General features: G+C 44.6%; 1 long non-coding RNA gene across 1 annotated transcript; it reads right to left on the bottom strand.

Moving 5' to 3' along the window:
- Positions 1–17,413: 17,413 nt before the first annotated feature.
- Positions 17,414–20,740, bottom strand: LOC101008682. The gene is made up of 2 exons (XR_001894481.3): positions 20,529–20,740; positions 17,414–17,797 (listed from the first exon to the last, which is right to left on the bottom strand). It is a non-coding gene; the product is annotated as an uncharacterized LOC101008682 (long non-coding RNA).
- Between the last annotated feature and the right edge of the window lie 256 nt (positions 20,741–20,996).

Here is a 20,996-nt window from a genome sequence, read left to right as displayed (position 1 = left end):
TCCGCCTAGATTTCAGATGTATGGAAACATCTGGATGTCCAGGCAGGAGTTTGCTGTAGAGGCAGGGTCCTCATGGAGAACCTCTGCTAGTACAGTGCAAAAGGGAAATGTGGGGTGGGAGCCCCCGCACAGAGTCCCTACTGGGCCACCACCTAGTGGAGCTGTGAGAAGAAGACCAGCATCCTCTAGATCCCAGAATGGTAGATCCACTGACAGCTTGCACTGTGTGCCTGGAAATGCCACAGGCACTCAATGCCAGCCCATGAAGGCAGCTGGGAGGGAGGTTTTACCTGCAAAGCCACAGGGACAGAGCTGCCCCAGAACATGGGAACCCACCTCTTGCATCAGTGTGACTTGAATGTGAGACATGATGTCAAAAGAGATCATTTAGGAGCTTTAAGCTTTGACCACCCTGCTGGAGTCTGGATTTGCATGGGGCCTATAACCACTTCGTTTTGGCCTATTTCTCCTATTTGGAATGACTGTATTTACCCAATGCCTGTACCCCCATTGTATCTAGGAAGTTAAGTAACCTGCTTTTGATTTTACAGGCTTATAGGCAGAAGGGACTTTCCTTGTCTCAGATGAGACTTTGGACTGTGGACTTTGGAGTTAATGCTGAAATGAGTTGAGTCTTTGGGGGACTGTTGGGAAGAAATGATTGGTTTTGAAATGTGAATAAATGAGATTTGGGAGGGGACAGGGGCAGAATGATATGATTTGGCTCTGTGTCCCCACCCAAATCTTATCTTGTAGCTCCCATAATTCCCACATGTGGTGGGATCCTGTAGGAGATATCTGAATAATGGGGGCAGGTCTTTCCCGTGCTCTTCCTGTGATAGTGAATGGGTCTCATGAGATCTATGATTTTATAAATGGGAGTTTCTCTGTACAAGCTCTCTCTCTTTGCCTGCTGCATCCATGTGAGATGTGACTTGCTCCTCCTTGCTTTCCACCATGATTGTGAGGCCTCCCCAGCCATGTGGAACTGTAAGTCCAATAAACTTTTTTCTTTGTTAAATTGCCCATTCTTGGGTATGTCTTTATCAGCAGCATGAAAATGGACTAATACAGTAAATATTTGTAAACCAAACATTTGATAAAGGGTTAACTTCCAAAATAGAAAAGAAGCTCCTATACCTCAATAGTAAAAAACCGAATAACCTGATTAAAAAATAGCTGAAGGACTTGAATAGACATTTATCCAAAGAAGACATACAAGCAACCAACCCATACGTGAAAAAGTGCTTAAAATAACTAATCATCAGAGAAATGCAAGTCAAAACTACAATGAGATATCACCTCACACCTCTCAGAATGGTTATCATCAAAAAACCAAAAGACCACAAGTGTTGGCAAGGATATGGAAAAGTTGGAACACTTTCACCCTATTGGTGGGAATACCCAGGCCCTGGCATGAGCTGGGGCTCCACAGTTATTCATTTCTTTCCCCTCACTTTGTGTTTATAGATGCACTGCCTGGCCTAGTTAAACAAGATACCACCCCTTGTCCCCCTTCCTCCTCTACCATCCGCACGCATCAGTGAGGTTATTTTTGTTTTTGTTTGTTTGTTTGTTTGTTTGTTTGTTTTGAGACAAAGTCTCACTGTGTTGCTGTTGCCCAGGCTGGAGGGCAGGGGCCTGATTTCGGCTCACTGGCTCACTGCAACCTCCACCTTCCTGGTTCAAGTGATTCTTGTGCCTCAGCCTCCTGAGTAGCTGGGATTACAGGCGCGTGCCACCACGCCCAGGTAATTTTTGTATTTTTAGTAGAGATAGGGTTTTACCATGTTGGCCAGGCTGGTCTTGAACTCCTGACCTCAGGTGATCCATCTGCCTGGGCCCCACAAAGCTCTGGGATTACAGGTGTGAGTCACTGCACCCAGGCAGTGAGGCATTCTTTATGAAATGATTTCTCTTTTCTGAAAGGGTAGAGGCAAGGGCAGCCATCTATGCAATAGGTACTCTGTCTATGGCTATTCAGCAGAGTAAAGATATGTAACTGGCCTAGATACCAAATCTATAGGCTTGGCTTTCTCAGGCTGGGCTGAAGGCTGTGTGTATAGTATGTATCCCTCAGATGTAAGGATCTTTCCTATTTCCAACTCTCTTCATGGGGAGGGCATGGCCTCTCACATGCAGATAGATGCCTGTCACTTGATTCATTTGGTCTCTTAGAATAAAGGATGAGACAACGGCGTGGAGGGTATCCCAAGCATTTGGCAGAATCCCAATGCTCAGGATTAGCTTTTACCTCCCTGGCCGCTCCCTGCAATTCCTTTTGGATCGGGTGTCCTCAGCTTCCTGTCCTAAACTGTTGGAGGGTGGTTGCCGGACAGCTGTGAAACATCTGCCACCGCATTCCACCTTCATTAGAGAGGTGGGCAAAGTGATATATGTGTGAATTTTTCAAATATTGTGTGCGTTTGTGTGCACTTGTATAAAATTTCATTTTAAGGCCCTTCACAGAGTCTCAGGGATGAAAGCAAGGAGTTGATGCTATCATTATTACAGTGAGGCCCTCATATTGTTTTGGCATATATAATCTTTCCCAGGCATATAACATTTTTCATTTAAAGAGGCAGCCTAGAGCACATTCCAACTTCAAAGATTTTCCTTTCTGGATGGTGGTTTTCTTCCCCAAGTCCTTGGGAAAATGTTGCCACATTTTTTTTCTTTTTTCTTTCTTTCTTTCTTTCTTTCTTTCTTTTTTTTTTTTTTTTAACCCAAGTGATTGACTTCCTTGAAAAGAGCAGATAGAGCTCTTGTAAAGATTTAATGTTTATGAGTTCTCTAATTCTTTCCGGAAAAAAGCAGATTACTCCTCAAAGTTACTCTATGGGGTGTAGAGCCCCAGTGGCAAGGCAGAGGCCAGCCCATGGGTATGACTTCCTGTTTGGTGCTGGTGGAGCACTGCAGGCTCAGGGTTGAGGAGCTCAGGGTCAGAGGGAAGAATGCGGTCTCTGGCAGAGCCAGCTTCAATTCCGGTTCCATTTTTTCTTAGCTATGTGTTCTTGGGCTTTTAACCTCATCCTCAAAAACAGAACCACCATCTCTGCGCTGAAGAACTAAATAAGATAGTGCACATAGGTGGTTTTCAACTGGGATAATTTTGCCCACCCTCCCCCCACCAGGGGGTACTGGGCAATGCCTGGAAACATTTTTGGTAGTCAGGACTGGAAATGGGGTTTGCTAGTGGCACCTAGTGCGTAGAGGCAAGGGATGCTGCTAACATGCTACAGTGCCCAGGACAGCCCTGCAACAGATAATTAATCAGCCCAGAATGCCAACAGTGTGAGGCAGGGAAACCCTGGTGTATGTGGCCATGTGGGGCAGAGCTGTCCTTTAGTGGATCTTCTCTTCCTTTCCTTTTTCCTTTGGTCTGTAATTTCTTCCCCAATCATTCTCCCCGTGGAGGACCTTCTTGGAAATTTTGATGTTTTTTTCCCAGTGAGTCCACCCCTGCTTCTCTGCTGTGGTTATTTTAGATCTCTTCACTCCCGCCAGAACTCATACCCACAACCCATTCCCTCTCACTCTTAGCAGATGACAAACTTAGAGGGAAAATTAGCATTTCAGAAGAATTCATTCATTTTTTCTGCTCCCAAGCCCACTGACCTACTTCATCTGTACCTTTGAGGCAGACACGACTATTTCTAACCCAAAGTTGCCCCTTTCTTCTTTGCCATTGAAGCATTGATTTTGTTTGTGTGCTGGGTGCGAATTGGACCCAGCCTTGGTTTGTGCGTGACTGTTAAGTCCAAATTTTACATAATGAGATGTGTCAAGAAGTCTTGTGAAGTGCTTCTGAAAAATGTTTTTCCTTCCTCTGAGAGAAAAGTGCATGAAGAGAATTATGCCCTTTACCAACACATGGTTCCTGGTTATGAATGGGGCGTGTAAGGATGTGATGCTTAGAGCTGCGGCAGCCATCCTGCAACCATGAGGCAAAGGTGAAACAAATCACAGGTCTGTTGATTCTGAGCCCTGCCAACATTGAACAGTTTAATTAAGGGTACCAAAAAGCTGCTGCTTGACTTTCGACTTTCCAAGTTACTTTCCAAGTTACAATCCCAGAGGGTGTACTGTTACCTGAACCCAAAAGAGTTTCTAATATACACAGAATCTTCTTTCATTCTTGTTCCAGTGAAACACCTCCTGGATCCAATCTCCATCTATCTCCTTAGAGATTCTCCTCTACTATTATTATTATTATTATTTCGTCTGTCTCTTCTACATCTTTAAAACTTTTCCTTTCTTGTATTGGCTTTTTCTTAGATACATTAAGACATGATCAAATCTCTCCCATCTTAAACAACAAACAAACAAACAAAAAGCATCATTCCCAAAACTCACCCTATAAGTATTTCCTTCCAGGTACTTTCCTATCTTTCATCTTAATTTTCACAGTAAGTGCCTGCTAAGCTTTGCTGGCACTTGCTGTCTCCTCCTTCCTACCTCCCACATTCTCCTCCACCTTGACAATCTGGATTCCACTCCTACCACTCCACTGAAATTTGCCAAGGTCACTGAGACGTCCACTTTGGCCTATCCAAAAAGTACTTCTCAAATCTGACATCATCATAGCACAATCGACTTGCCTCACCCTGTTGATATCCTCTTTTTCCTTGGCTTCTGTAACACTGCCCTCTCTGTGGGATTCCCTCCCACCTCTCTAGCTAATTTCCAGGCTCTTGTAATGAGCCCTGTTAGAGGGACCTTTGCTGGCTGTCCTCTCTTCCTTGTTGCCCCTGCTCTCTGTAGAATGTCATCAGCAGCCCAGCAACCATTCATTATCTGGGGGCTGACATAATGCCAAACTTCTGTCTCCAATCCAGAATTTCCTGGTGTGGAGTCCATGTACTCATCTGTTCTTGGACAACTCCACTTGGATATCTCTCAGGAACCCCGATCTTGATATATCCCAAACTAAACTCAAGATCTTTCTCCAAAACCTCATATTGGTCAATGGCCCCACCATTTACCTAGCTGCCTCAGCCAGACACCTGGGGGCCACCATTGACTGCCTCCTCACCCTACCTTTAACTCCAATCTCTCATGAGCACTTTGAGTAATATTCTGCTCTCCGTAGCGTCCAATGCGCTCTACCTTTCTTCGTTTCCTGCAACCCTCTCCTTACTTGTCTCCCTGGCTATCTTCCCCTGCTCCACCCAAATCTGCTTCTGAAATGCAAATCTGACTATGTGTGTCACTCTCCCCGTTGAAACTTTAAGGTGATTCTTACCATGTGGGTCAGACTCATGATCATGGCCTATGAGGCTGTCTTCTGGTCACTTCTTTCCCTCACTCTCTGGGGGAGTGCAGGCCTGAGATGCATGCTTTCCTAAAAGCTCCACTCCCATCTCCTCTTCCCCACCCCACCAGCCTGGATGACTCTACTTGCTTCTGAAAGCTGAGATGTCACTGGCCTCTAACAAGTCTCTCCACACCCACCCATCTGAATGAGGAGCCTCTCCCATGTCCCGCCTCTCCCTCGCATCTCAGATCACTGAGCTGAATTCACATCATTTCTTTAAGCATCTGTATCCCTGTTAAACTGTTAGCTCCATGAGGGCAGGCCTTGTGTCTGACTTGTTCACCATTTGTAGATGCTCCCTGAATATTTGTGGAGTGACAAGAACAACAGGATGAATGAACAATTATGGATATGTCAAGTGTCCTCCCTTGCACCTCCAGACAACCTCTCCCTCTGGCTCCTTCGGACTTCTCTCTTTCTGTGCCCCATTTCTGGCCCAGCACCTTCTAAAGTCCACGTGCATTTTCTGCCCACCTTTACATACATAATCTCATTATATTTCACTTTATCCTTACACATGACACATATGTGGTGGCATTTTTATTTCCATTGCAGAGATAAAATTTAGTGAGGTGAAGTAAACTGCCAGAGGTCACATGGCTGAGAAGCCAGGATGCAAATGTTTTGTCCTTTGGTGTCCGTGCTTCTTCTACCACAAGAATCTTGTATGAACATTTTACAGAAGTGTTTCATTTGCAGTATTGTTTTGCTGTTCATGTAAATGTGTTTGTATGTTGCTAAGAAGAGTGTTGAGACATGATCCAGGTCTTTTTTTAACTCATAGGTTCTCAGGAAATAGTTGTAGGTGGATTGGCTGATAATTCCAATTTAGAGCTGGGTGCAGTTTCTGGGTGAGAGGGGCAGGAAAGACGAGTATTCTTTAGGGCTGATTTCAGGACTCCTCTCTTCCTCCCTGCAAGAGGACAAGTTCATCTTTAACTTCAAACTCTATTTCTGGCACAAATGGGAGCACAGAAATGTTCATTCCATTCCCTCTGCTCCTCAAAAACTTTTCTGAAATCTCTCTAAGAACTCTTCATGGCACTTGATTTCAAGTGGTTTGCATGGCCTTGATGCCTACCTTCCAACGTTGTGTTTCTGAATGTTCTATCATGATTGGGTGCTTCATAAATGGAGCCTTAGGGCTGTAAAACACAGCAAGTGGTAGCCCTGTCAGTGTCCCGGGGATCCTGGGAGGAACTTTCCTTGTATTTAGATTCTACAAGGTCCCCTTGAGAAATCTGACACTACTCTGTCATCACTGTCTTTTAAGAAAAGGTCATAGTGTGTTCCCCATTTATTTGTTTATTTATTCACCAAACAAATACATGTTTTGGAAAACTAGTGGTAGGTTTTGCATAAGCAATGAAGAATACAGATCACAAAGAGACAATTGCAATAACTGGAGAAATTCTGGGGGTGAGGTGTTAGGAAAGGCTGTCTGGAAGAAGTGCTGAGCTCACTGAGGCCTCAAAGATAATGAGATGCTCTGTGGGGGCAGCGTGGGTGGCACTATGGCAGGCACTGGAAAGGAGTGCATGAGAAACCCAAGCTTTGGTCTCTGCCTTTCAGAAACTCAAAATTAAGTTAAAGGGCAAAATTAAGTCAAAACTGAATTAAAAACCATGTCCTATGACATGGTTAAGAAACAATATCAAGTAGTAGCTATTCAGTGTCCAAATAGATGAAATAGATTTTAAAAGCTAAAGAATTTCCACAGGGTTCAGGATGAGGGTCTCATCATCTAAAAGCTTCCCTTTTAAATATATCTATTTATTCCTCCTCCTGAGGAAGTGAGTTCCCCATTACAAGAGGTATTCAAGCAGGTCTGGAAGGCCACTTATTAATAAGGTTGGGTGGTCAGGAGAGCAGGCAGAATCATATACAAGGGAGAACAGTGTTTTCTAAGTTGACGATTTTTTTTTTCCTGAAATGTGTATATGAACTTCAATAGCCAAATACCTTTCTCACGATTGTTGCTGTGCCATAACTCCAATGGTGTTGTTATTTATGCACTGTTTTAATTAAATAGATATATTTAAAAGGGAAGCTGGTGCAGATCTACGTCTATGATATAACCTCTAATATTTAAGTGAAAATAGTAAGGCATAAAAAAGTGTGATGGATCCCATCATTTGTGTGAAAAGTTGCATTTATATTCATATATACTTGTTAGTGAATGAGCTATTGCTAGAAAGTACAAAACAAGCTGATAACACTGGTTGCCACTGGGGCAGGATGCTGACAGACTAGGGTACATACATGTTATTTATTGAAAAAATAGAATGAAAATCATTTAAAAAATCAGTATCAATTCCACACCTATATTGTAAATTTGCGTGTATGCCATATGTCCATGAAAAGAAGGCTTGAGTAGTAAATACCTGCCTTTCTTTATTTTCCTGTATTCTCCAAAATTTCTACAGGGAACATGTACATGATTTTTAACTTAAAAATTACATTAAATGATACTATCAGATAATAGAGAATAAAGCAGTCAGGGTTAAGAGGTGGGAGGAGGCAGCAAGAGCTATGCACAGCTTAAAAAGCAGGGATGGGGAAAACACCAAGGCTGGGATGAGGGGAGATATCTGGGGTTTGTGATCTGAAAGAGAGGTTTGGCCTGCTGGGGAAAGGTTGGACCAGCGATCAGGAGGAAAGAATCCCAGGGGGATCAGAGATTGACTTAGATTCTTCCAGTGAGGGAATGAGAGCTTGGGAAGGGCTTTGGCTGGAGGAGTCCTGGAGACTGAGAGCAGGGTCATACCTGAGCAAAGGGAACAAGCAGGCTGGAGGAGGCCCAGGGTGTAGAACCAAGATGGAGTCAAGCTGGTGGTGACGAGTGCCAAAGGGTTATCTGGGCCACCGAGTTGCACAATCCTGGGAGGCACCTTCTACGTGCAGTTGTACATACAACTGAATGACTGAACATGGCTGCCACAGCTGGGAGCCAGGAGGGGTGCTGGGTGGGTTGAGGGAAGGCAGGCTCAGTCAGGGGACTCCCAGAGGTGAGAGTTGAGAAAAGGTAGAATGGAGGTAGGGGATTAGGAAGGGCTCTACACTGAGATGAACTGCAGTCTAGGAGATGTAGGGGCAGGTGGCTAGTCAGGGAAGATCTGGCTTGGGCGATCTTGTGTCCCAACTACAGCAGGTTGGGTAGGCTGCCTTTCTGATGTGGAACATGACCATGGTGTGCCTGCAGACAAGCTCTTAGCAAATGAAGTCAGGGTGTTATCTGAGAATTGCTTAATTCCAGTGGGGGCAGGCATATCATACCTTAGGAAATATTGGCTGGGGTTAAAGTGGAACTAGATAGCCTCATTGGTCATATAGCACCAGTAGATGTAGGATTCTAATAAGCTAAGAAGCCCTAACTTGCTGGAGTGGTTGAGGTAGAGGGAGGGCTCATGGTTTCTGGAGGCAGAGGTGACAAAAGTGAAAGAGATCTACGGAAGGGAGGGCAACCTCTAAAAACTGATGCACTGATCCATGCATGATGCCCTCATAGGAAGGGTGGTGGGCAGGAGGAAGGAAGCAAACATAGTTTTCCTTGATCTCATGGTCATTTGATGGGTCCTGCTAGGTGGAATTTAATATAATCAACTTGGCCTTCCATCTTGTCCCGTACTAATGAAAATTCCAGTTCATATAAAGCATTTCTCCGAGATAGCCTTATATGGTCTCCTTGGAAAGGAATATCAGGCCTCTTAGAAACCTTAAATTTAAGATTCTAAAACCATTCTTTTCCATAGTTCTGAAAATCTACCACTGTATTTATTTCTCTCTTTGTTTAGGAATCCATCAGAGACATGTATTTCCTTCCCCTTTCAGACTAGGCAACAAGGAGACATGCTTTTCTTTTCCCTAATTTCCCTTAGAAGAAAATGACATTTGCCTATACAGTTCTATTTTTTTTCTTTTGGTTTTTAATTATAAAAAGCTTCTAGCAGCTGATTTATTATATAGGGAGCAAATTGTGTCTTTGAGACCCACTGCACTGTAATTACTTGAGTTAGCACTGCAGATATCTACACAGGGGCCAGCAGTCAATTTTGACTCAGAATAGATAATACACGGACTGCTATTAAGTTTAATGTAGATTAATGTGAGTTGCTTCCCTTTGCACGTATGTATGCAGGTACCAATAATTAAGATTAATTTCCACTAGGTAGAATGGCCTTCATTGTGCACAGTGCCAGAAAATGCTTCTTTAATAGCTGTTAATTGGATATATTTGCTTTGATGGTGAAATCCTGATTAGTCTTGTTACCCTGAAAACTCCCCTCCTTGCTCCTTCTCCTGGCCCCCACCTACTCTTTAAGGGAAGAGAATAGATTGACAGTCTTCTTCCCCTAAAGCAGAGTCAGAGCTTTGGAGGTGATGAGCTCTTTTGCACTCTCCTATGTAAAGCCATGTTGTGCAGTCCATTTTCCAGCGCATCAGTCATAGCTGCTTCTACTTATTGAGACCTGACTATGTGCTCGCTGCTTTATTTCCATGTTCATTCTGAACACCACCACTGTGGGGTGGAAATCACCACTCTGTTCAAATGAAAATATTGAGATTCAGCAGTGTTAAGGCACTTGTTCAAGGCCACAAGTTGGGAAATCATAGAATGGAAATTTCAGTCCAATCACTTTCTGGTAAATACATCAGAATTTTTTAAATTGCCAAGATGAGCCATTATCTTATCGGCACTGTTGTTCTCTTTCATTTTCCTGTTTTTCTGCAGATCTCAGAGCCCACACTGAAGCACCATTTTCCCTCCCTACCCCAGATCTCTCCTCACTATAATTCCCTTCCCTGCTGTCCTGATGGTTCAAAGTCACTTAGAAAGAAAGTAGAAGCCTTCAGAGTTGGTCAGAAGCACAAAGCACATGCCTGGAAATTTCCTCAACAGGTCCCAAAGACTAGCTTATGGAAGGGAAAGTTGTAAAACGGTGATAATTGTGGAAAGGTGTTCTCCTTAGCAGTAATGCCCTTCCCCATTCCCCTTCCACCACAGGAACTTCCTTTCTTATATGTTCAAGGTTTTTTTTTTTGTTTGTTTGGTTTTTTTTTTGTTTGTTTGTTTTTTGCATCAAAAGCAAAACTTCTGACAGCAGCAATCGAGAACCAGGTTCTACAGGCCAAGTCAAGTGGTGAAGGTATGAAACTGAGGGAACCATATGAGGAGAGACGGCTCTCAGATGAACTTTGCCTCTCTTGATTTTGCTTCAGGTTGGCAGAGCCTTCAAGAGCTGAGGTGTGGTTTAGGGCACCCAGTGGGTGTTGGCTGACCTCACAGGGCTCCATGAAAGGACTGTGTGTTTTTCTGCCTGGGACAGCTGAGTTGGCATCTTGCCTCTGTCACAGATGAGCTGTGTGACCTTAGTCAGCTTGCTCAACCTCTCTGAGCCTCAGTTTCCTTTCTTCCAATGCCATCTGATTCACAGATTTTTCATTTTCTAAGAGAAAATGAGATCATCTCTACTATATTTAATGCAGGATTTGATGACTTCAATGAACACTATTTCCCTTTCTATTTGTAGAAGCTGCAGCTCTCTTGATGAGTTTAAGAGGAAGTAACAACCTTCATAAAATGTTTTCCTGGAAGAGCTGAATTTGCACTGACAACAGTGGGTAGAACAAATTTTCTCTAGATCTCTTTCAGGAGATTCACTGAAATTCTCCCTCATCTATAAATTTAGAAAGGAGACTCAGTCATTGGGGTGCCAGTAGCATTTTGAATGGGCAATTCATCATTGCATGGGACTGTCCCACACATTAGAATATATTTAGAATGTTCCCTGACCACTAATTACCCACAGCACCCTCAGTCATTGCAACAACTCACTGTCACATTGTGTCCGGAATTGGTGGGTTCTTGGTCTCACTGACTCAAGACTGACTCAAGAATGAAGCCGTGGACCCTCCCGGTGAGTGTTACAGTTCTTAAAGATGGTGTGTCCGGAGTTTGTTCTTTCAGATGTTCAGATGTGTCTGAAGCTTCTTCCTTCTGGTGGGTTTGTACTCTCGCTGTCAGGAGTGAACATGCAGACCTTCGCGGTGAGTATTACAGCTCATAAAGGCAGCCTGGACCCAAAGAGTGAGCAGCAGCAAGATTTATTGCAAAAAGCGAAACAACAAAGCCTCCACAGCCCAGAAGGGGACCCGAGTGGGTTGCCGCTATCTCCGGCAGCCTGCCCTTATCTGACCCCACCCACATCCTGCTGATTGGTCCATTTTACAGAGAGCTGATTGGTCTATTTTACAGAGAGCTGATTGTCTGTTTTGACAGAGTGCTGATTGGTGCATTTACAATCCTTAAGCTAGACACAGACTGCTAGACAGAAAAGTTCTCCAAGTCCCCACTAGGTTAGCTAGACACAGAGTTAGCTAGATACAGAGTACCCATTGGTGTATTTGGTGTATTTAGAAACCTTGAGCTAGACACAGAGTACTGATTGGTGTATTTACAAACCCTGAGCTAGACACAGAGTGCTGATAGGTGTATTTACTATTCTCTAGCTAGACATAAAAGTTCTCCAAGTCCCCACCAGATTAGCTAAATACAGAGTGCTGTTTGGTGCACATACAATCCTCTGGCTAGATATAAAAGTTTTCCAAGTCCCCGTCCAGCTCAGGAGCCCAGCTGGCTTCACCCAGTGGATCCTGCACCAGCGGTGCAGGCAGAGCTGCTCGCCAGTCCCGAGCCACGCCTGCCCTCCTCAGCCCTTGGCCTGTTGATGGGACCAGGCGCCATGGAGCAGGGGGCGGCACCCCGTGGGAAGGCTCAGGCTGCGGCGGAGCCCACCACAGGGGGCGGAGCTCAGACATAGCAGGCTGCAGGTCCCGAGCCCTGCCCTGCAGGGAGGTAGCTAAACCTGGCAAGATTTTGAGTGTGGCGCTGGCAGGCTGGCACTGCTGGGGGACCCGGCGCAACCTCTGCAGCTACTGGCCTGGGTGCTAAGCCCCCCACTGCCCTGAGCCGGTGGTGCCTACCGTCCGCTCCGTGTGCGGGGCCAGCCAAGCCCGCGCTCGTGAGAACTCACACTGGCCCGCGAGCGCAGCCGAGGTTCCCGCCCGGGCCTCTCCCTCCACACCTCCCTGCAAGCAGAGGGAGGCGGCTCCGGCCTCAGCCAGCCCAGAGAGGGGCTCCCACGGTGCCGCAGTGGGCTGAAGGGCTCCTCAAGCGCTGCTAGTGTGGACGCCGAGGCCGAGGAGGCGCTGAGAGTGAGGGCTGCTAGCGCATTGTCACCTGTCAACATGTCTGAGTGCCCGCCTGGGAGATCCTATGCCCCACCCCAACTGATAACCACTAGCTGAGTCGCCTAGTTCTAACATTCCTCCTGGCACCCTGCACCCCTTTCCCTGGAGTGTGAGGGCACCATAAGTCAAGCTCGTCCTCTTGGCCACTGCTTCTGATGGTTTGAGAAGGTCACGCATGAAGGAGGCCCTGCTGTGCAGATGCAGGCTTCCAGGGCTGGTTTAGCCACCTACCTTCCTTCCTCACCACTGGCTGGTTGATTTCAGCATGGTTCCCAAATCCTTGCTGGCCAAAGAGCATGTGGACCAGAAGAGATGAAATGCTCTGATCCCTTTCTTGATACTCTGTTCTCCTGTGGCTCTGAGTTGAAAGAGGAGATTTAAGTCTTGTGTCCCTTTTGCACAACAACTTACTTATAGTCTAACTGGCCCCTTTCTTCAGGAGTTTAAAGTGAAATTAGAAAAAGTATTGTTGATCTTTAGATAACAGGACATTATTTGGGGGCTAAATCAGGTAGAGGTAATTAATAGCTGTGAAGGTTTTTAATGAGGCCTGGATTCTGCTTCCGGAACTCTGTATGTAGATCTCATTACAGTTGTAAGGTGAATATATTTAACTCTTTTTTTTTTTCTGATAAAAGTATAGCCAGGTATTAGTAACTCTGGCTATGGAGTCTGGCAGAGTGCACCTCCTTCTGTCATTTATTAGCTGTATGATATCATGTGAATTACTAAACCTCTTATGGTCTAGTTTCTCATTTCAAAATGGAGAAAATAAAATCTATCTTGCAGAGGACTGCTATGAGAACTAAACAAAACAATGTCACAAGGTAACTAATACGATGCCTCACAAATGGTAAGTATATAACTAAGTATTATTATTAAGAAGAAGAGTTTATAAAGAAGCAAAAATTAGGCTGGGTGTGGTGGCTCACGCCTGTAATCCTGGCACTTTGGGAGGCTGAGGTGGGTGGATCACCTGAGGTCAGGAGTTTGAGACAATATGAGTTTGAGACAGTTGGTCAGGAGCCTGACCAATGTGACGAAACCCTGTCTCTACTAAAAATACAAAAATTAGCCGGGCATGGTAGCATGTGCTTGTAATCCCAGCTACTCTTGAGGCTGAGACAGGAGGATTGCTTGAACCTGGAAGGCAAAGGTTGTGGTGAGCTGAGATTGCGTCATTGCACTCCAGCCTGGGAAATAAGAGTGAAACTCTGTCTTAAATAAATAAATAAATAAATAAATAAATAAATAAATAAAGAAGCAAAAATTGTAAGCCCCCAGGATGGGCTTTAATTACAGCAAGATGGGCCAAAGGTGGCTCTGAAAGAAACTTTTGAGAGGTGTATATTGTTTGACCTTGGGACAAAGAGTAAGAATATCTGGAATACTGGGAAATCTTCAGGAATGTATAACCTATTCTATCAAAAGTAGTTCTGCCTATGCCTGACCAGACAGAGGGAGAGGGATTAGGTTAGTGTTTTTTCAGACTTCAGGCTGTATGTGTGTGTGTGTGTGTTTGTGATTGCTGCATGCTCAGCTGCTAGTACACATCAGATGGGCACAGGCATGTGCCAGGCAGGTGTGCTTGTGTCTTGGCTGACCTCTAATTGAGTATGGCTCAAGCAGCCCCTGATCAAGGGTGAGCTTGTGCAATTTTACCTGAGTGGATGTGTATAGAACTGACTTTTAAAAATAACTAGTGCAGAAATTTTTCTCCCTAATTAGGCCACATTTACAAGAAGAAACTTGTATATGTCCAAGTATGACCAAAGACACTGGATTCAGAAGTCTACAAATAGACAAGAAACCTAGCAGCAAAAATGGGCATTTTGAGATATTAACATTTTGAACATGATACCTCAGCAATAAGTGGAATTTGGAAGAGTCGGACCTGAGTAGGGCCCACAAGATTAACCTCAGTGCCACAGAGTAATTGCAGAACTAGGCAGAGAAGGCACTCGTAATTTTGGAGTGCATGAATAGTGGGAATAGTTGAGAGACCATGATATGCCCTGAGATCCTGGAGTGGATATTAGCCTGCTTATAAGGGCTGTATGCTGATGTTTGAAGATCATTGCTGAAGGTGGACAACAGCTGTCTCAACAGATGCTGAGGCAGACCTTGCTTTTAGAGCTGGACTTCATTTCATCCTATTATTAAGGGGCATTATTCAAACACAAGGTATAGATTGGCATTTCTGCCTTGATTGGGATATTTGTGATGGAAAAACAGGTGGAGGGAGAAAAATGGTTAGGAAGATCAAAGAATGAAAAGAAAGAAATAGATGAATGAAAACTGAATATAAAATTTAATTGGAAGTGCTCTGAGCAGTTACAGGTTTCACATTCAAAAATAGGACTGCAGAGACAGTGAGAGCCCAAAGAGTGGTAAGGACCAGGGCGAGGTCCATGAAAGAAAGAGAAAAAACAAAAACAGAAACAAAACTCTTTCGCCACACTCAATACGAGCTGGGGTGTGCTCAAAGCTAACATGGAAAGACATGCATAATGCCAACTTGGGCACAGTCACAAACTTCTTAGATTCCAGTGAAATCATCAAAATGCTTCAAGAAGGTAGTTTGAACACAAATTAAAGGGAACATTTCTTTTCATTCTATTAAATTATGTGGAACATGAGGTGGTTATGGATTGAAGTTATTACTGGGACTAATGGATAGAATTTACATGGAGGCAGGTTTAGCAGGAAATTTATCATTAAGAAACTGTCCAGCAATGAGGCAGACTTCTTTAGACATCTTTAGCTCCTGGTCATTGAAAGTGACCCATCAGGCAGGTGGTGAAAGTGATTTCTGCACCGGGTCAACAGCTCAACCAAAGACCTTGCAATTCTCCATTTAATTCTTAGGTTTAATATTTTTAGAATCAAGAAAGACTTAGATAAATTCTTATGTGGCAGATCCCATTACAGGTTGTTACTGGAGACTGAAATATGGTATAATACGCATTTATGAAATAAGGTCAGGGAGGAAGGAAGGGAAAAAGAAAGGGCACTAACCTGGATTGTGCTTGGACCTGTGCTGAAATTCATATTGTCTTATTTAATCCTGGAAATTATCCTTTGAAGTAGGTGCAATTAGCTTCAGTGTTACAGATAACGAAAGAGACAGTCAGAGAGGCTAAGTGACTTGTCTGAGGTGACACAGGAGCACAGATGGATTTTTTTTGCCTAATCTTTCTAAAGCCTAGTGCAAGCTCTCCCTGCCATGCCATGTGCCTCCTAAGTGCCCTAGGCTGGTATTCTCCTGCATGCTGCTGTCCAACTTGGCTCTGGTCATATGGTTTTTGGGCTTGAAGTCATGCGACCTACCTTATTTTCTACTGTTACCTAAAGGAACGCCCGTCTCCAGGCAGGATGGCGTAGTGGTTAGTGAATTGAAGTGGAAGTAAGAATGCATTGGCCGTTTTCCTCTTCTGTAAACTGCAAAATGAATACAACTCTCTCCACTCATGCCCTCAACAAATATGTCACCAAAAATTCGTAACTATGTCATGTTCTATTATTTATACTTTTTTGGTAAAGCATTTTGACTTGGGAATCAGAAAACAAGATTCTTGTCCCTGGACCAGCTTTTTATTCCTGCAGAGCCTCCATTGCTTTATTTTGAAAGCACAGGAAAAAAAGGAAAAGCTAAATTATCTCTAAGGTCTTTTAAGTTATATGTATTTATGTGCCATACAATAATTATATATAAATTATGTGTGTAAGTCTGTATGTATATGTATATATACTTATGTTAACAGTTAAATCAACATCTACTTATCTACACTAATATCAGCAACAGTGATGTAGTTGTCCAATAATCCAAAAGCAGAAAATAGTTTAAAATCCAGTGTTTCATTTTGGAGTGCATAATTTAGTGAACTTACTGTAGATTTACTTAAAATAAGGATAGAAAAAAATGTTATTTCCTAGTAACACCATATTTGGTTGATGCAAGTAAGACATCCAGGAGCATTAAAGGAAATTCACTTGGGTTGAAACAAAATCCTCTGCAGATTAATGGCCACCAGCTGAGATCTGACTACAGTTCATGTGGAGGCTGGCATCAGACAGGCCCAAGTTTGGGTCCTGACTCTTACATTCCCTGACTAGAATAATCTTAGGCAGGTTATTTAACTTTTTGGAATCTCAGTTTCCTTATTGGAAAGTGGAGATAATAGTACCTATCTCTCAGGATTGTTGAGGGCAAGAATCGTGCAAGTATGGGGCCTGACACAGGTTTTTGGTGCTTCACAGATGGTAGCCATATTGTCATGCAAGACCTTCCTGGTCATCCACACTCCTGCCCTCAAGGGCAAGGTCAGTCTTGCTTCTCTTGGGTCAGCATGCTGTCTGGGAGTGCAGAGGCATTTGCCAACTATTCGCATGAGGGGCAAGGACATCCTGACTATAGAAATGAAAGTCTCTAAAATGTGGCCCCTGGAAGAGCCATTCCCATTGCTTTCCACCATGCTCATAAGGGGTCAGGGGATTTTCGTCATCCCTGTAAATTAGTCCCCAGTTACCAAACTTTAGCTGCCTCCTGCTATAGCAGGCCAATGCCTGGAGTACCATGGCCAGCTCTCCAGCTAGGAGGGGGTTAAAACCAACATTTGCAGATAAAGAGGTAAACATATTTACATTCCTCTCTTCACACTTTATGCATATGTCATGCAGTGAATAGTTTTAGAGGTCTGTTTGTACTCTCTCTCCAGAATTTTTACAGTCTGGAGGACACAAAATCTCTATAAAGTGACTTATTGAAATAGAAGCAGATTGGTAAAACCGTTTCCCTCTTATGAACTGTGAAGAATGATCCTCTAAATGAAATCAGGAAGGAACTGGACAGAATCTTGTTTAATGGTCTGACAAAATGAATCACAACGATTCCAGACATCCATCACTGCTAAAAGGGGACCACAAATGATCTGTGAACCACTATATATTGATTACCCATGTAGTACAAGTGTCGGATTTAATGTTCACACACCATAGAGAGGCGGCAGGGACAGATGGTGCCTTAACTCTTCTTTGATAGATTTTAATGGTGAAATATTGATTTCTATCTGGCCAAGGCCTGCTGTTAGGGGCCAAAGTCATTTGTTGGGTATTGCCGGACACCCAGTTGGCCCAGCGTAATCAATCATTTTTGTCAAGGCAGGTGAAAATCCAGAGAGAAGCACCTTGGAACCCAAACTGGAGCGTGATGTGTCTGAGTCCAGCCACCTAGAGAAAGAGAGAGAGAGAGGACTCTTGGAGATTGTGCTTGTAAAGAATTATTAATGATAAGACATGTTTACTGAGGAGAGTCGCAGCGAATCAGAGCTGACATGAAATAGTCTGGGAGCCTCGTGGAGAAAATGAGCCTCTTGCTAAGAGGGACTATATTTTATTTAAACATCCTTCTAAGGCTGAGAACTCAGGTAATCTGTTGTGTTACAAGCCACTGGCTGTTCTTGCTATCCAGAGAGATAACACTGAGGCGCTAATAGGAACACATCAATCACAATCAGGCTGCAATTCCAGCGGTGTCTCGTCCTCCCAGCTCCTCTTTAAGCTCCTTAATAATGGTGATAACATAGTTCGGGGGCTGCTGAGAGGGGCTCTCCCCTCTGAGGGTCATATTCATAAAGTGAATAGCTTGCCAAGTCAGCATCCAGGGAACGGGATCTATGCTGGGGGACTTGTGTGCAGAAGGAGAGGGAGGGGCGTGGACCAGCTGGGGAGAGTTGGACTCCAACAGGAGAATTTTCTGTCATCTGTTGGTCCCTGGGTTTTGTGATGTCACTCCTGCCTCCTTCCTAAGAAAGGGCTGTGAGTGTGCCTATTATATGTAATTATTAAATAACAACAATCATTTTCTTGGGCAGCTTATAAAATGGTTTAGAGGGCAATTCCCAGATGGAACCCTCAACGTATTCTGAGTGATGACAACCTCATGGGAATAAGTGTGTGGCTTCCCTGGAAGATTCTGGTGCAAGATATGTCAGGAGGGTGGGGATGGATGGCGGAAGGCGCCCTCCTAGTCTCTGCAGCTCTGTGTCAGCCTCTAACCTCTCACCCTCAAGGTTAAGCATCTATTCGCTTGTTTGACTCCTCCATAGGTGATGAGTTCTTGAGGGTGGCCATTGTGTCTAATTAATTATTGTATCCTCAGTACCCTAGCCCATGGCCTAGGGACTCACAAGATGCTCAATACATGAATATACAAGTGCAGGCAGGTGTTTATGTTAAAAAGAAGTCAGACATACTTCCTTGCACCTTTTGACTGTTCACACGAACATGTGTGTGTTATGCATGTACATAAACATATACATTCATAATGGAATGCACTGACCTTGTGAAGACTTGCAACACATTTTATATCTATTTGTGTGATTTACTTTTTATGAAACAGCATAACTTAATGGGTAACAGACTGGACTCTAGAGCCAGACTGCTTGGATTCAAATCCTGGCTCCACCACTTATTAGAAGATGACTTTGGGCAGCTGCTTCAAACTTTTGTGCCTCAGTTATCTCATCTGTAAAGTGGGGATAATAACAGTACCTACGTTTTGAGGATTAAATGAGTTATTAGATGTGAAGCTTTAATAGCAGTTCCCTGCAAACATAAGTATAAATATTTTATGTTATATATTATGCTTAAATTATATATCTAGCCATGGCATTATATTCAAAATATTTACATAAATGAATGCGTGTGTGTGTGTGTGTGTGTGTGTGTGTGCGCGCGCGCGCGCGCATGGAAAGTCTTTACATGGTTGGCATTAGGAATCCTAACAAATATTTGCCTTGTTCTCTTTGATATAGCAAACCTGCGCTTAGAGCAGTACGTTTATCTTGGTGGTGCTTTGGTGGGACAGTGGATATTTTGATTCGTGGTAAATTTGTGCACTCTCACGCTATTTCATGTTGGGGCGTCAGTGGTCTGTACACTTGCTTGACTGTATTTATCTACCAAAAACCTGTGCACAAGTGTGTGTCTCTAGCTAAACAAGTGTATATATTGGTACTCTTATACAAAGGCGCTGCAGGACAGGAGGAGCCCAGCTTTGTGGACGGCCCAGCTGTGCAACCTGCCCCCAGATGTGAGCCTGCAGGCGGCAGATTCCGCTTAGATTATCTTGCTTACCTAATGATTTTTGCTTCACTGCCTTGCTCGATTGTGTTCACCAGGACGGCAGGCTATTAAAATGTCAAGGCACATTGAATTGTTGTTATCCAGGAGAGAGACCTTTCCAATCAACCTGTGTTGTGGGGGTTGCAAAAACTCCCTCCGAGAAGGCGATTGGAGAGAGCCTTTATGGCTTTTTTACATAGATGGGGGTGAGCAGGGAGGTTGAGAGAGGGCACGGCGGGGGCTGGGGGTGGGGGGGCCGGAGGGGGGTGGGTGGAGAGGTGGGGCAGGAGCCCGGGTTTATGGCAGCTGGAGTGTGCTAATTAAAATGCCATCTTCTCAAACAGGTATTGCTGGCTTCTTGGCTTTGCATTTATGGATAACTGCAATATGACCTTGCTGTTTGGCTTTAAAAAGCGGGGGGGGGGGGGGTGACTCACAGCAGGTGGTGGCGGTGGGAGCTGCAGTGCTGAGGATCAGGGTGGGGTATAAGGAGCAATTGTAAGGCAGAAACACCAAGGAGTTATATCCCTGGTGTATTGGCAGGAAGGGCTAGAGAAAAAAACAAAAACAAAGATTTCCTTGGCCCTGCGCCTGTTCAGACTCTGCTAAGAGCCACGTTCCTGCATAAAGGCATTGGCGGGTCTTTCTGGGTGACAGTGTTGAGCCGAGGCTGCAGTGTCACCAAGCGAAACCTCGGCCCCGCCCCCGCCTGCGCCAGCTAGGACAGTCTGGAGACCCTCTTTTCTTGCCGTCAAGTCTCATTTTGCCAAGGATTTATTTTTCTTCGGGGAGAGAGGGAGAACGGGGGCAAAGGACGTTCTCTTAAAGTACCCACCGTTCAGAGCCGTTGAAGGCTCCAACCAGAAACTCAAACTTCCCTGGATTGACTTTTCCCCTTTGTTCACATCATCTCACAAATATTTGGCTTTCCCCGGCCACGTCTGTTCCATTTCTGCTTCGGAGAGATGGCTTTGTTTTTGCTTGCGTGCAGTTCTGCGAGGCGCTCCACGATCCCGCCCCCTGGCAGGGCAGCACCTACCGGCGGTGCAAACACCGCCGCAGTGGGACCGCGCGCGCTCTCGCCTTTGTCAGTTTCATCAGCCGGAGTTTCAGCTGCGCGCGCGCATGCGCCCGTCCACCCCTCTGCCAGTTCAGGGCTTGCGTCCCTGCCAGTCTCCCGCGCCCGTGATTCTCAAGTTCCTCGCCCTTCTAGCCCGCGCTGCACCCTCCCCTGCTCACCACTTTATTTTCTCGTTGTTGGCGCAGCCCGTTCTTCCGGCCTAAACCAAATCTTATTTACTGG

The sequence above is a fragment of the Papio anubis genome, chromosome 10 (genome assembly GCF_008728515.1).
Source record: "Papio anubis isolate 15944 chromosome 10, Panubis1.0, whole genome shotgun sequence".
NCBI classification, from domain to species: Eukaryota; Metazoa; Chordata; class Mammalia; order Primates; family Cercopithecidae; genus Papio; species Papio anubis.
This window is presented reverse-complemented; position numbering and strand designations above follow the sequence as displayed.